The 15,738-nt window shown below is 41.0% G+C and overlaps 1 non-coding gene across 1 annotated transcript; it reads right to left on the bottom strand.

Moving 5' to 3' along the window:
- Nucleotides 1–481: 481 nt before the first annotated feature.
- LOC148861197 (small nucleolar RNA R71) lies at nt 482–588 on the bottom strand. The gene has a single exon (XR_016095231.1). It is a non-coding gene; the product is annotated as a small nucleolar RNA R71 (small nucleolar RNA).
- Between the last annotated feature and the right edge of the window lie 15,150 nt (nt 589–15,738).

Here is a 15,738-nt window from a genome sequence, read left to right as displayed (position 1 = left end):
AAGCAGACCTGAACTGGAAGAGATCCTTTACGACCCAGAGATTGAACGGACTCTCCGTGTCCGTTTGAGAGTTGCTAAGCAAGTCAGACAAGAAGCACAAGAAATGGCTGAACAAAGAACTATGATGGATTATGCCAAGCCTACCCTCACCGGGACTGTCTCCAGCATTATCAGGCCAACTATTACTGCCAATAACTTCGAAATTAAACCGGCCATAATCCAAATGATACAAAATACGGTTCAGTTTTGTGGTATGGCCCATGAGGATCCGAATGCCCATATTGCTAACTTCTTGGAAATCTATGACACCTTCAAACACAATGGGGTAAGTGATGATGCAATCCGGCTGAGGTTATTCCCATTTTCTTTGAAGGATAAAGCCAAAGCTTGGTTTAACTCATTACCGGCAGGATCTATAGCCACATGGGACGAAATGGCCAGCCGTTTTCTCTCTAAATATTTTCCCCCTTCTAAAACTGCTAAAATGAGGAATGACATCACTACTTTTTTCCAGCAAGAGGGGGAATCTTTATATGAGTCATGGGAACGATACAAGGAGCTGTTAAGGAGAGTTCCTCACCATGGCCTCCCCATTTGGCTGCAAGTGCAGACTTTCTATAATGGTCTTACTGACTCAAATAAGACCATATTAGATGCTGCAGCCGGAGGATCCATAAATAATAAAACTCCTGAGGTTGCCCATGCACTTATTGAGGAAATGGCAGCCAACAATTATCAATGGCATTCGGAAAGGACTCAAACTAGGAAGCAGCAAGGCTTGCATAATGTTGACACTTATACAGCACTAGCTGCACAAATAGGAGCACTCAGTAAAAAAATAGATGAAATGCAGATAGCTGCCATGCATGTGCAGCCTCTTAATTGTGAATTGTGTGGGGGAGGCCACATCAGTACAGACTGCCAAGTTGGCAATCAGTTCAGACCATCTACTGAACAAGTTGACTATGTCAGCAATTCGTCAAGACAGCAGGGTTACCAGAGTCACCATACTTTTCATCCAGGATGGAGGGGACATTCAAACCAGTCCTGGCCAAATCAGCATATTTCCAAGCCGTTCCACCAGACTTATCATCAGCCTGAACCGAAATCCAATTTGGAGGAACTGATGACAAAATTTATAGCAGGTGCAGAAACTAGGTTCCAGAACCAGGAAGCCTCAATCAAAAACCTGGAAAACCAAGTGGGGCAATTGGCACAATTAATCTCTTCCAGACTGCCGGGAACTCTTCCAAGCAACACTGAAGTGAATCCACGAGAGCAGGTGCAAGCTATTACCTTAAGAAGTGGAAAAGAGTTGCCTGAGGTAGAAAAGAAGAATTGGGCTGAACCCAAGGCAGAAACAAGCCTTGGAACCAGACAACAGAAGACGGAACAACCAGAAGCACAACAAGGGATGCACCAACAACCACAAGTTCCATTCCCTAACAGGCTGAAGCAACAAAAATTGGAGAAGGAATTTGGTAAGTTTCTTGAAATATTTAAAAGTTTACATATTAATATTCCTTTTGCTGATGCTTTAGCCCAGATGCCACACTATGCAAGGTTTTTGAAGGAATTATTGGCAAACAAAAGGAAACTGGGAGATGTGGCTACAGTTGCATTAAATGAGGAATGTTCTGCTATCCTTCTGAACAAGCTGCCTCAGAAACTGAAAGATCCAGGGAGTTTCACTATTCCTTGTACCATTGGCAGTTTAAAAATTGAAAAAGCTTTATGTGACCTGGGAGCAAGCATCAATTTAATGCCATATTCTATCTTCAAGAAATTGGGGTTGAATGAACCCCAACCCACTAGAGTGGCATTACAATTGGCTGATAGATCCATTAGACATCCTAGGGGGATCATAGAAGATGTGTTAGTTAAAGTTGACAAATTCATTTTTCCAGTTGATTTCATTGTGTTAGACATGCAAGAAGATGTGGAGGTCCCGCTTATCCTAGGGAGACCTTTCCTGGCTACCGGGAAAGCAATGATTGATGTCCAACAAGGACAACTCAGCCTTAGGATACAAGATGAGGAGATAATTTTTAAAATGTCTGATGCTATGAAACATGCACCCTCTAGTGATGATTCTTGTTTTATGATTGATGCCATTGAATTGACAATTGATGAATGCTTCCAGGTAAGTAGAATAACTGATCCTCTTGAACTCTGCCTCCAGCAGGGAGAACTTGAAGAAACAGAAAATAAAAAAATAAACCTCATGATAGCATACCTGAATGATAAGCCTCAATTCAAGGGAAAGGGGTTTCTTAAATTAGAGAACTTAGGCAAATTGCCCGGACCATCAGGTAAGCCATCACCCCAAGAACCCCCCACCCTTGAACTGAAGCAATTACCATCCCATTTAGAGTATGCTTTCCTTGAGGAACCATCAGATCTCCCCGTGATAATTTCCGCAGCACTGAATCCCTTACAAAGAGAAAAATTATTAAGAGTGCTGCGGGAACACAAAAATGCTATAGCTTGGAAGGTAGAAGATATCAAAGGCATTAATCCATCAATCTGCACTCACAGAATTTTGATGGAAGAGGACAGCAAGCCTTCCGTTCAGCCCCAAAGGCGCCTGAATCCCAACATGAAAGAAGTGGTAAAGGCTGAAATAATTAAGTTGTTAGATGCTGGGATCATTTATCCTATTTCTGATAGTTCTTGGGTAAGCCCTGTGCAAGTTGTGCCCAAAAAAGGGGGTACGACTGTTGTTCCAAATGAGAAAAATGAACTCATCCCTACTAGAACCATTACCGGATGGCGTGTGTGTATTGACTATAGAAAATTAAATGAAGCCACCCGGAAGGACCATTTCCCTCTCCCATTTATGGATCAAATGTTGGAGAGGCTAGCCGGGCATGAGTATTATTGTTTCTTGGATGGATATTCAGGGTATAACCAGATACCAATTGCACCAGAAGATCAAGAAAAGACCACTTTTACTTGCCCATATGGAACCTTTGCATACCGAAGGATGCCCTTTGGGTTATGCAATGCCCCAGCAACCTTTCAGCGATGTATGATGTCTATATTTTCTGATATGGTTGAAAAATTTATTGAGATCTTCATGGATGATTTTTCAGTTTTTGGCTCTTCATTTGATGCATGTTTGAATAATCTGGAACAGGTGCTTACTAGATGTAAAGAAACACATCTTGTGTTGAATTGGGAGAAATGTCATTTTATGGTGCAAGAAGGCATAGTGCTTGGACACAAGATCTCTCAAAGAGGTATAGAAGTCGACAAGGCCAAGGTGGAGGCAATTGAAAAATTACCAACCCCAACATCTATTCGTTCTTTGAGAAGTTTCTTAGGACATGTCGGATTCTATAGAAGGTTTATTAAAGATTTCTCAAAAATTTCCAAGCCATTATCTACCTTGCTTCAGAAAGAAGTGCCTTTTGAATTTTCAACTGAATGTCTTCATGCTTTCAACATCTTGAAAGACAAATTGATCCATGCACCTATCATGATAGCACCAGATTGGACCCTCCCATTTGAATTGATGTGTGATGCGAGTGATTTTGCTATAGGAGCTGTTTTAGGACAAAGAATGAACAAACATTTTCAGCCAATTTACTATGCTAGCAGAACCTTGACTGGACCCCAACTCAATTACACCACCACAGAAAAGGAGCTGTTAGCAGTAATATTTGCACTTGATAAGTTTCGTTCATATCTGATATTATCCAAGGTTGTTGTCCACACAGATCACTCGGCATTAAGGCACTTGCTTACCAAGCAAAACTCAAAACCAAGACTGATCAGGTGGATCCTTTTATTGCAAGAGTTTGACATTGAGATTAGAGACCTGAAGGGTGCTGCAAACCTGGCTGCTGACCATCTCTCCCGGTTGGACACGGTAAGCTCAAAAGAGGAGATAACCAGCAACATTCGAGAAGAATTTCCGGATGAGCAGTTGTACTCAATACAGAAATACTCATATCCTTGGTATGCTGATTTTGCTAATTATCTAGCTGCACAAGTCCTTCCTCCTAACCTTTCATATCAACAGAAAAAGAAATTCTTTTCTGATGTAAAATACTATCTGTGGGAGGAACCCTTTTTGTATAAATTGTGTGCAGATCAGATCATAAGGAGATGTGTCCCCGAGGAGGAGATGGAGTCGGTACTCCAATTTTGCCATGATAAAGAAGCAGGAGGTCATTTTGGAGCTAGTTGCACGGCAGCCAAGGTTTTGCAATCAGGTTTTTATTGGCCCACACTCTTCAAAGATGCCCATCGGTATGTGTCCACATGTGACAAATGCCAAAGATCGGGAAACATTTCCCGACGGAATGAAATGCCCCTTTCCAATATTTTAATCTGTGAAATCTTTGATGTTTGGGGTATAGATTTCATGGGACCTTTCCCGAATTCTTTTGGGAATAAGTACATCCTCGTTGCAGTTGACTATGTATCCAAATGGGTAGAAGCCATGGCTTTACCCACAAATGACTCAAGAAGGGTAGTACACTTCCTAAAGAAGCTATTCTCCCGATTTGGCACTCCGCGAGCTATAATTAGTGATAGGGGAACTCACTTCTGCAATAGCCAATTTGAGAGGTTAATGCAGAAATATGGAATTACACATAAATTAGCTACCCCTTATCACCCTCAAACCAGTGGCCAAGTGGAGTTGGCTAACAGAGAACTCAAAAGAATTCTGGAAAAGACTGTAGCATCCACCAGAAAAGATTGGTCCATCAAATTAGATGATGCATTATGGGCATACAGAACTGCATTTAAGACACCTATTGGCATGTCCCCCTACAGATTGGTCTTTGGTAAAGCATGCCATTTACCAGTTGAATTGGAACACAAGGCCTATTGGGCTCTTAAATTCTTAAATTTTGACATTCAGGCCACAGGGGCTAAAAGGCGGTTGCAATTGAATGAATTGGAATTCAGACTTACCACCTATGAGAATGCCAAAGTTTATAAAGAAAGAATAAAAAACTGGCATGATAAGAACTTGCTGAGACGGAACTTTTATGTGGGCCAACAGGTATTGTTATATAATTCCCGTCTCCGCTTGTTTCCAGGTAAGCTGAGATCCAGGTGGTTTGGACCCTTTACCATTTCACAGGTTTTTCCCCATGGGGCTATAGAACTCACCCACCCAGTTCAGGGCACGTTTAAAGTAAATGGTCAGCGCCTGAAACCATATTTAATGGGCAGTACTGTACCCCCTCCATCCACTGTTTATCTAGATAACCAATAATCTCTTATGCTTGCTCATGAACAAGTTAAGGAATCTTTTTGTCATTTATCTTTTTAGAATATTAGTTAGTAAAATAAAGATCTTTTTCTCAAAATTCCAATTCTTTAAGGACTCAGTTCATCATTTTCTTTTCTTCAGTTTGCTCTAGCAAGTGTGACTCCCTAACACTACGAACATTGAGGACAATGTTCATCTCAAGTGTGGGGGAGTGAGCCCGAGGCTAGGGTATGGGGGTTGAAACCATGCACCTCATGCACCCCAACACACATATGCAAGCAATGACATCACAAAAAAAAAAAAAAAAAAAAAAGACTGGAACCCCTCAAGTTCATTACTATTTATTTGATGATTTTTTTTAAGAAGGAATTCAATGAGTTGAGGGAGACTGATGTACTTGTTAAGTTTTTATTCTTGTAAATGACCCAATTTGATTTATGCAGGAGAAAAGGGGAGCTGAATATGCCTTTCAGCATGACTAGCCCTAACTTCCTTCATGTGTATGGAAGCCCTTGATTTCATTGTTAATGGTCAAGAGAGCTAGTGCACATCTGAAGTGCTAATTCTTGAGGTTCAATAATTGCAAAGAAGGACAAAAGCCCAAATTGACTCCGCTATTCTGAGCTGAATAGTAAAACTAGCAGCTTAGAACATGAGTCCTATTTACCTACCTCAAACAAGTGACCAGTGTGAGATGGAGCATAAGATGCACTCACACCAAAAAAAAAAAAGAAAAAAAAAAAAAAAAAAAAAAAAAAAAAAAAAAAGAGAGAAAAGTGTGAGATGGAGCATAAAATGCACTCACACCGAAAAGAAAAAAAAAGAAAAAAAAAAAGGTGAGATGGAGCATAAAATGCACTCACCCTTAGAAATAAGTAATTGTGGTGACAATCGAGGTTCAAAGGGGCACTCTAAAGTTGAACTCTCATTGAGATTTAGTTACAGATGTGAAACTCAGTGAAATTTGATTATTAACCTTGACAATTAAAGAGCTGATTTATATATGAATTAGGAGTGAAGGCTAGACTATGATGAAATTCATATTCTCCTTTCCTCGGATCTGATACATATCTTAAATGGTAATTTACAAGAATAAGAGTTAAGCACTTACAAAAGTTCCCCGACTACTCAATGCATTTCTATCTTAAAAAGTTCACCAGGTAAATGGTGAGAACAGAAGGGGGGAATGTTAAGTTTATGGCTGATGTCTTTGCTTGAGGACAAGCAAAAGCTTAAGTGTGGGGGTATTTGATGAACTTACAATTTATCTATATTTTATGAGGTTTTTGCATGAAATTTTATAATGGTTTAATTAAATTTTTGCCGTATTTTAGCTTGATTGCAAGAAAGATTTCAGGGGGAGCCAAATCAACAAAAAGAAGGCAAAAGCAAGAAAAGAAAACCCAAAAATTTATCAAGTTCAGCCCGGCCCAGCCATGAGAGCAAGAGAATTTCATTCGGCCCAAGAAGAGCAAGTGAAACTCTTTGGAAAATCCAAGGGAAGAAGCCTAGCTATGAGGAGAATTCGGCCCAGCAAGGAAGGCCCATTTTTAGCCCAAATAACAGCCTAGAGTGTAGCCCACATGAGCTCAAAAGCAAGCTAAGTTGTAGCCCAAATAGCAGCCCAAAGGGAGCTAGGGGCGGCAACTTCTAGGAGTTTCTTGAAGAGAAGGAGGGAGCACTCTAGAAGGTTCATGAGGGGTGTAATACACCCCATTCTAGAGGCTTCAAGAAGGGGCAAGAGCCCCCTTGAAAAACTATATAAGGAGGCCTCTAGGAGGGGAGAAAGTTGTTCAATTGCTTGAGAGAAAGGCTCTCCCACTCTTAGAGGTTCAGCCACCTTGAGAGAAGAGAAGAGAAGAAGGCTAGGCGCAAGGAAGAAGAAGAAGAAGGGCTGAAGGAAGTTCAAGACAAGCAAGCTAGAAGAAGAAGGTGAGTTCGAATTGAGGGATTGTGATTCAAAGATTTTTTGTAATAAATCATTTGTAGTTTCATTCTCTTTTGATTTGAATTCAGTTTCTTAGTTATATGTTCTTTCTTCTTTCTCCTTGTTTCCATTCTTCCTTGATGTATTTCAGCTTGTAAAATTTCAGTTCAGCAATCTAATTCTTTTTGATTCATTCAAATGATCATGCATTGTACTTGAAGTTTCTTGAATAAGGGTGTGATTGCAGATCAATTCGGCCAACTAACCTTCAAAACTCAGATCTGAATTCTCAGATCTGAGATTGCAAGATCTGAATTGCTTGAAAGAGAATTCAGATCTGCAAATTTCAGATTGGGCGAATTAATCTACAGCTTGGAATTCCTAGAGTGCTTGAGAGAGACTCTAGGAATTCAGATCTACTATTCAAGAACTGAATTGAGTGCAAGGTTAGAGATAACTTGCACAATTCAGTTGGTGATCAATTCAGATTTGAATTGATGCCTTAGAAGTGTTTGAAGAAATGCATGCATGGGGATTAGATTCTTGCTAGAGATAGAAGAACCGTCACTCATGCATAGGATGAACATGCGCTTGAGAGAGGCTGTTCATGACCTTGGGGTTTCATCAAACCAAGGCTCAATCATGATTCATTCGAATGATCCAAATTGATAGATTGCTGAATTCTGAGATTGACATTTACTGCTTACTCTTCTAACCTGAATTGAAGGCAATTGGACCAATGATTTAGATAGATTTTAATTTAGGATTTCTTAGCTTTCATTAGAGTTTTGATTTATTTGTTGATCAGATAAGAAATGTTCAATTTAGTATTGGTAATTGTTTCCTAAATCCTCGTGGGAACGATACTTCACTCACTACTTTATTACTTGAACGGCTAGTGCACTTGCTAGTGTCACAATGAGCCACACATCATATACCAAACAACATGAATCAAATATGCACTTTAATTTATTTCCACTAAATAACAAAAGTACACCAAATCCGATTGAAGCTAAGGGCATACAAGACTGTCTAACAACCAGTTCAATCGTATCAGGCTTACCCACAACCTCCTCAATCCTATACCATCGATGAACAATTCATGAAGCTTCAGCAGCTAATCATAAACTAGTAGTAGTCCATCGATAGATTAGAAAGCCAAATAGGACAGCTAGCCGAAGCCAAGAAGAGGAGAGGAGTAGGGCAATTTCCAAGACAACCGATCGTGAGTCCTAGAAATCAGCCACCAGGTTTTCCTCCACAACAAATTCAACCACCTCCTAAGAACCCTCAACCTAAAAATGCCAAAGCTGTTACAACCTTGAGGAGTGGGAGGATGTTAGAGGGCCCATGTGTGAAAAAGAGAGTTAATGAAGAAGAAAAGGAGCAGGAAGACCCTAAGTTGGGGGGAGAAGAAGAAGAAAAGGAAACTTCAAAAGAAAAACCTTTAGTGCACCAATCCATAGTTCCCTTTACAATTGCACTCATAGTCGGGCCGGTGTGAAAGAAGAAAGAGACTCGCAACGAGGAGAGTAGGGAAGTCCATATTGACTTTCCTCTCCTCAATGTGATCCAACATATCCTGGCCTATGCCAAGTTCTTAAAAGAGTTGTGTATTCAAATGATGGAGCCACAATCGATCCCACAAAAAAAGATGCTCTCGACAAATGTTAGTGCAGCTCTCCTAAATCAAATCCCCCGAAATGTGAAATACCTTAGTGCTCCTCTCATAAGTTGTGGCATCATTGGAATCACCTTTGATCGGGCACCAATGGATCTTAGGGCTAGTATAACTTTGCTTCCATCAATTTATGATAGGTTCAGGATCAGCGAGTTAAAATCAACCCCGATAATTCTACATCTCGCTGATCGGTTATTCAACACTCCTTGAAATGTTATTAAGGTTAGGGTAGAGGTTTGTCACTTCCCATTGGATTTTATCCTAGACATGACCCCAATCGGGGAGCTGAACCATATTCCGATAATCTTAAGATGTCCATTCCTAGCAACGACCATCAATTGTAAATCGAGAGAAATGAACACTTCATTAGGGGAGCAGAAAGTCCGGTTAAACGTTTATAGTTCCTCTAAGTATCCAAACCTAGGGGAAGATGAGTTCAAAGTAGATATAGTGGATAACTTTTTAAGTGACCTGTTTACCCCTTGGTTAGTCTAGTTTGAGCCCTGTCTATCGAAAAAAGAAAGTGAGTCAGAGAGTGTAGATGGACAAAGTGCTTGAATGTGTCCGATTGAAGATGTTAAACTTAGCGCTGGTTAGGAGGCAACCCAACATCATTTTCAGTTACTTTTAGGATTAGAGTTTTATTTTATTTTATTGATCCAAGACTAGCTGGCATACCTTGAACCCCTCAAGAAAACCTTACTCATTGATCCCTTTGGCCCAAATCTTCTTTGCTTCATTCTAGTCAGGCCATTAAGGATAATGGCATTTAAGTTGGTGGGTGAGAAAAGAGAGAAAAAATTTGATAAAAAAATTGTGAAGCTAAGCCTTTAAAGATGTTGAATTAAAATTTCACTGAAATTTTTAAAATTTTCCATTAAAAGTGATTCCCAAATAGAAAAAGTTACGGAAATTGGTAGCAAGTGATAGGAGTAAAAAATTGGTCTTGTTTGAATATTGTCGAAACCGTTGGGAAATCGAAAAATACTCCCAAGTTTGCCCCTGTCAAGATAGGAAGAGAAAGATTGAGAAATTAGACAAAATTCTTCAAATTGTTAAGAGACAGTGGACTACCTAAACTGTGTTGCTTAAAAAAAAGAAAAAAAGAAAAAAAAAGACCAGGTCAAGGTACCCTAGACTTAGTAACCATGTCTCTTCACCTAAGTCATGTGTTGAGATTTGCGTCAAACGGAAAAGGGAATACCAAAGACACTTACCTAACAATTAGTAACCAGGTCTCTTCACCTAAGGCAAGTGTTGGGATTCGCAGAAAATGGTGAAAGGAAACAATAAAAATAAGTTCAGGGGTAGAAATCTGCTATAAAAAATAATAAGAAGAATACCTGTTTGATTTTAAAATCAATCTCATCTTATCAAGACAGTTTGCAAATGGAAGGGTAAATAAGATTTTTAAGCCATGTTTCGGTAATATTCAAAATAAGACAATTTTACCCCTAAAGCCCAATACTGACCTATATAGAGTTTGAGAATGCTAGAATCAGGATGCTTGATTAATTTTATTTGGGATGACCTTGTAATGGAAAAGATCTATATACTCAATGTAATTCTAAGGTGTGGCGTCACAGCCTTGCCCTTCCTAGGTGTGTGCGGTTCCCATTAGCTGGTTATGGAAGGGTGCAGGGTCATAAGTCCTTCATCTTTCATATCTTTGTGCATTATTTGGGGGCTTCCAAGAGATGTTGTGGATGAACCCCCGTCTTCTTCATGTGTTGGCCCCCCTAGAGGGTTAGGCTGCTAATTGAAGGGGGGACGCAACCATTCATTTTTCTGGATATCTGAGGAAGGTGCCAACAAAACGTGATGGAAAGTAGCCTATTGTGGACGAGGGGGGGAGTAGCCATCCCCCACCTATGGAGAGTTCAAGATCCATGAGGGTTCCCTTTTCTTTCTGGCCTAATGTTGTGCCAGAGTCTATTGATTCAGCTACAACTTCATCGCATGCATATGAGGGTCATGTTGAGGGTGGTCAGGAATCTGCAGCATCAACCCCTGTGGAAGATGCTGTGTCGGTTGTGGAGCCAGTGGACTTGCCAGTTGCGGTACCCTCTTCCATGGGTGCCATCGTCCACTTCTTGAGCAGGCGAATGAAGAGGAAGGCTCCCCTTCATCCAAAGCGAGGTCTTATAGATAGTGCTTCGGTATGTGACTCCTTCTACTATTTTCTGTTTTTCTTTCGGATTTATTTTATTGCAACTAAATCAAATTAGTATTGTTTCCTTGTCATTCTTGCAGTCTGTGGAGAGTGGTGGATTTCAATTGGATACGGAGGTTCCAGTAGCTCCTCCTGAGGGAGCTGGTCTAGTGAGTTTACTTTATCGTTTGACACTCTTTTCTCTCTTTTTGGTTATTGTTGTAGTTGTTTCGGGTTTACCATGTTTTTGTTGAACTATTTGTAATCTTATGTGCTGAAGTGCCTGGAAACTGATGAGGTTCACCCAGACTCGGAGACATCAAAGGCCTTTGTTGTGGCTGGAATGGTATGTATTTGTTAGCTTTGTGTTAGGGTGACATCACATCGCATTTTATGTTGTTGATTGCTTTGTGTTGCTTACTCGTAGGGTCCATTTGGTGTGGTCCCTTCATCGTGCCTATCACGCATATTATTAGGTGGTTGGTGGTGAAGGGATAGGAAATCCATCACATGAACGCCCAAAGATTGCGGAATAAGGGGGCAAATTTCTAAAAATTTTCTCTCCCTTCAACTGGGAATCGAATTCCCCATTTAGAAAATCATATTTTCAAGGATCATTCTTGAACCATAAACTGAACCATATTTGAACCAAAAGGAGTAGGGAGGGATAATACCTGATACAGAGAAGCAGTATCTCCCAATGGAGGTGTTCACGCCCAAGGAAGGATCCAAAATCTGCTCCCACTGAAGATGGCGCATGGCAGGGTGGAGCAGAATCAGCAGTGTTCTTCCAAAAGAACATGACCCTTCGTAAGAATCAACTGGACGGCTTGTGAATACAACTCCCACCAATCTTTTCTCCAAAAGATTGTTATCAAGATCAAATCTTGATTTGTTCCAAGAAGTGGAGATCGAACTGCTGGAGGCGGCGGCTGTAGGAAGGAGGCGACAATAGAGTATTTACAGGGTGCAGAATTCTCTCTTCTAGTAATCTCAGCTCTGAAGACAAGGATCTCTGGATTGCATTGCATGTCTAAAGGCTGCCGCCCCCTCTTCCTTTTATAGACTTAAAGGGATCTGCTCCTAATCCCATTAGGAGTTGCTAACCCAAATCATATTTGGATTAAAAGTCCCTTTAAGTGATAAGGGATAACCCTTATCTTATCTACAGATTAGATCAGCCATCTCCTAATCTAATTAGGAGGTTTCTAGATCTAAATCTCATTTAGATCTTGGACTCTCTAAGTGGATAGGGTCTGAGCCCAATCCTATCAGCTGATCCATCTCAGAATTTTCCCCTTAAGTGACAAATCAAATTAACTCAGTTCAAAATGGGCTTAAGGCCCATTTAAGGTTATGTATTCATTTAGCTCTATGTGTCTTCTAAGGTCCCTAAGGGTGTTGGTGCTAGGTGTTAGACAGTTTTGTATGCCCTTAGCTTCAATCAAAATTGATGTAATTTATGAGTTTATTGTAAATGAATAAAAGTGCATATTTGATTCATGTTCCCTTGGTATGTTTCTGTGTAATACCCTTAAACTGGACACTTATTGAGACTAGTGTTAGTTTAGAATGTTCACAGCCATTGGGTCGGTCTGGGGAGACCTATCCTGACAAGGCTGACACTGTGGTGCCACCAAGTCGGTTGGGGTGGCTTGTCTCAACTATCAGGGTGAGACCCTAGGCACATACAGTGTGGGATTAATTGAATCTTTGTACTGGATAAGATTTTCAGTATTGCCCTGGACCTTGGAGATTGATGGGCAAAACTGGAAAGTTACACCCAACCCCTAGACTCGATTATGATACTGCACTACGTGTCGGATCGGGCTGTCTTTGATGTACCAATCAGGGAGATCCTTAGCGGGGTTCAAAACCTGGGTATGTTGGGACAATCCGAGAATTCATCTGAGTGGGTGATCATAGTGACAGGATCAGCCCCTTTGTCAGACAAAGGTAATGATCGGGGATGCACTCTCACTGTTGGAAACCAAGACTGCCGGCAGCCAATTTCAACCGTTGAGATTAGTTTTGCAAAGTATATTTTATATGAGATATAAAAGTATATATATTATGGTTTCTAAAATGTTTGCAAAAAGGTTTTAATTCCCGGGATCCATATAAGTGGAGAGTCCAACACTATTCCTTGCAACCGAGGGAGAGGTCCTCTCTTGTCGGGCAGTGTATGATCATTAAGGGCTGAGAGGTTAAGTGTAAGACCATTGAGGATAATGCCTGATGGGCTAATCTTGCATCTGCCCACAGTCCCTCGGTGTTACAAGGTGGCTTGGCCCAGGGACTACTTAGGGTAAGTGTTGGGCCCATAGAGCCCATTCGATGGGTTTCAGGGGGTGCACTGTCTTTAACAGTGTATTCGACCAGGCCTTGTAACAAAGGCTGGGCCAAACCCATGTGGCTGATGTGTAGATCAATGCTTGGTTCCCTCGCCATACAAGGAAGCCCAACTGGGCAACAGTTAGGAAGGTTAAGTGAGCACATAAGCTTAATGGACCTAAAGCCCATTTCGAACTAGGCTATTTATTTAGTGAATTAAAGGGGCGAATTATGAGATGGATTAGAAAATAGGATAGGGTCTTAATCCTATCCACTCAGAGAGTCTAGATCTGAATGTGATTCAGATCTAGAAACCTTCTAATGGGATTGGGAGAAAGCTAATCTAATCTGCAGATAAGATAAGGGTTTATCCTTATCACTAGAAGAGAAGACTGATCCAAATATGATTTGGATAAGCACCTCCTAATGGGATTAGGAGCTGATCTTTTAAGTTAACAAAAAGAAGGAGGGGGCGGCAGCCTTGAGAGAGACCATGAGATACATCAGATCCTCTTTAGTGCTGAAATCAAGGAGAGAGAATTCTGCACCCTGCGAATACTCTCTTACCACCTCCCTGTTCTTGTCGCCCTGTTTCCCAGTTCGATCTCCAGTTGTGAGAGAATTCAAGATTGGATTTTGACATCAGTTCTTTGAGAAAGGATTGAGAAGGAAGTTGTGCTCACATACCATTCTACTAATTCTTGCGAAGAACAGAGTTCTTGGGGAAGAACATTGCTGATTCTGCTCCATCCTGCACTGCGCCATCTTCAGTGGGAGCAGTCTTTGGATCCTTCCTTGGGCGTGAGCACCTTCGTTGGGAGATATCTCTTCTCCGTATCAGGTATAATTCTCTCCTATTCCTTTTGGTTCAAATCTGGTTCAGTTTAAGGTTCAAGAATGATCCTTGAAAATATGATTTTCTAAATAGGGAATGTGATTCCCAATTGAAGGAAGAGAAAAATTTTTGAAATTTGCCCCTTTATTCTGCAATTTTTGGGCGTCCATGGGATGGATCTCTCATCCCTTCACTAGGGAGGCTATCCCTGGTGACCTAAGGCAGGAGGAGGAGGTTCCTGCTAGCTCTGAAACAGCGATACCTTGCGAGGAGGCTCCGGTCCCACCTAGAGTTGTTAGTGTTGATGTTCCTAAGGTAGCAGAGGTCAGGGATCCTGTTGATCCGGAGGCCTCAGTTGGGGAAGTTGGTGTCTACAAGAGCTTGGAGGCTCAGTCAGGAGGTGGGGTCATGGAACCTGGAGTTGTCTTTCCATCGGAAGAGCTTATTTACGAAGAGGACTTGGCCTAGATTTATTAGGAATTGAGGGAGTATTGTGATAAGCATAATATCCCTCCTTTGGGTTATCAAACTGAGAATCCTATGGAAGTTTAGGGCTGCCATGAGGGAGAGAAGTACTCTGTTTCTAGCTCGGTGGCTAAGTTTGCCTCAATAGTTGTACAGCACGGGTGGCTTCCACCGACAAATTTTCATATAGTGGTTGTTGGGCCCGCATTGAACTGTTAGACAGTATATGCCCTTAGCTCCAATAAGATTGATGTACTTGATGACATTTATTGTAAATGAATGAAAGTACATAATTGATTCATGTGTTTTGGTGTGTTTCTGTGTAATACCCTTAAACTGGACACTTATGAGGTTCGTGTTAGTTTAGAATCTTCATAGCCGTTGGATAGACCTGGGGAGATTTATCCTGCCAAGGCTGACATTGATGTGCCGCCAAGTTGGTTGGGGTGGCTTGTCTCAGCTTCCAGGAGGACACCTGAGGTACATGCAGTGTGGGTTTTCTTGAAACGCTGAACTAGACCAAAATTCCAGTATTGCCCTGGACCTTGGAGATAGATGGGCAAAATTGGAATGTTACACCTAACCCCTAGACTCGATTATGGTACCGCACTAGGTGTCTGATTGGGTTATCATTAATATACCAATCAGTGAGATCCTTAGAGGGGGTCAAAACCTGGGTATGTTGGGACAATTTGAGAATTCACCTGAATGGGTGGTCATAGTGAAAGGATCAGCTCCTTTTTTTGGACAAAGTGAATGATTGGGGAATGCACTATCTCTGATGGAAACCTAAACTACCGACAGTTGATTTCAATCGTTGAAATTTGTTTTTGCAAAATATATTTATATATAGAGATATACATATATATATTATGGTTTCAAAATGTTTGCAAAAGGTTTTAATTCCCAAGATCCATGTGAGTAGAGAGTGCAGCACTGTTCGTTACAGCAGAGGGAGAGGTCCTCTCTTGTCGGGTACTTTTTGATCATTATGGGCTGAGAGGTTAAGTGTAAGACCATTGAGGGTAATATCTGATGGGATAATCTTGCATCTGCCCATAGTCCTTGGGTTTTCATAGGGTGGTTGGACCCAATGACCATTTTGTGTAAA

The sequence above is a fragment of the Nelumbo lutea genome, chromosome 4, assembly GCF_056320005.1.
Source record: "Nelumbo lutea isolate HS-2025 chromosome 4, American lotus-T2T, whole genome shotgun sequence".
Classification (NCBI taxonomy): domain Eukaryota; kingdom Viridiplantae; phylum Streptophyta; class Magnoliopsida; order Proteales; family Nelumbonaceae; genus Nelumbo; species Nelumbo lutea.
Note: the sequence above shows the minus strand (reverse complement) of the source record. Positions and strands in the feature narration are given on the sequence as shown.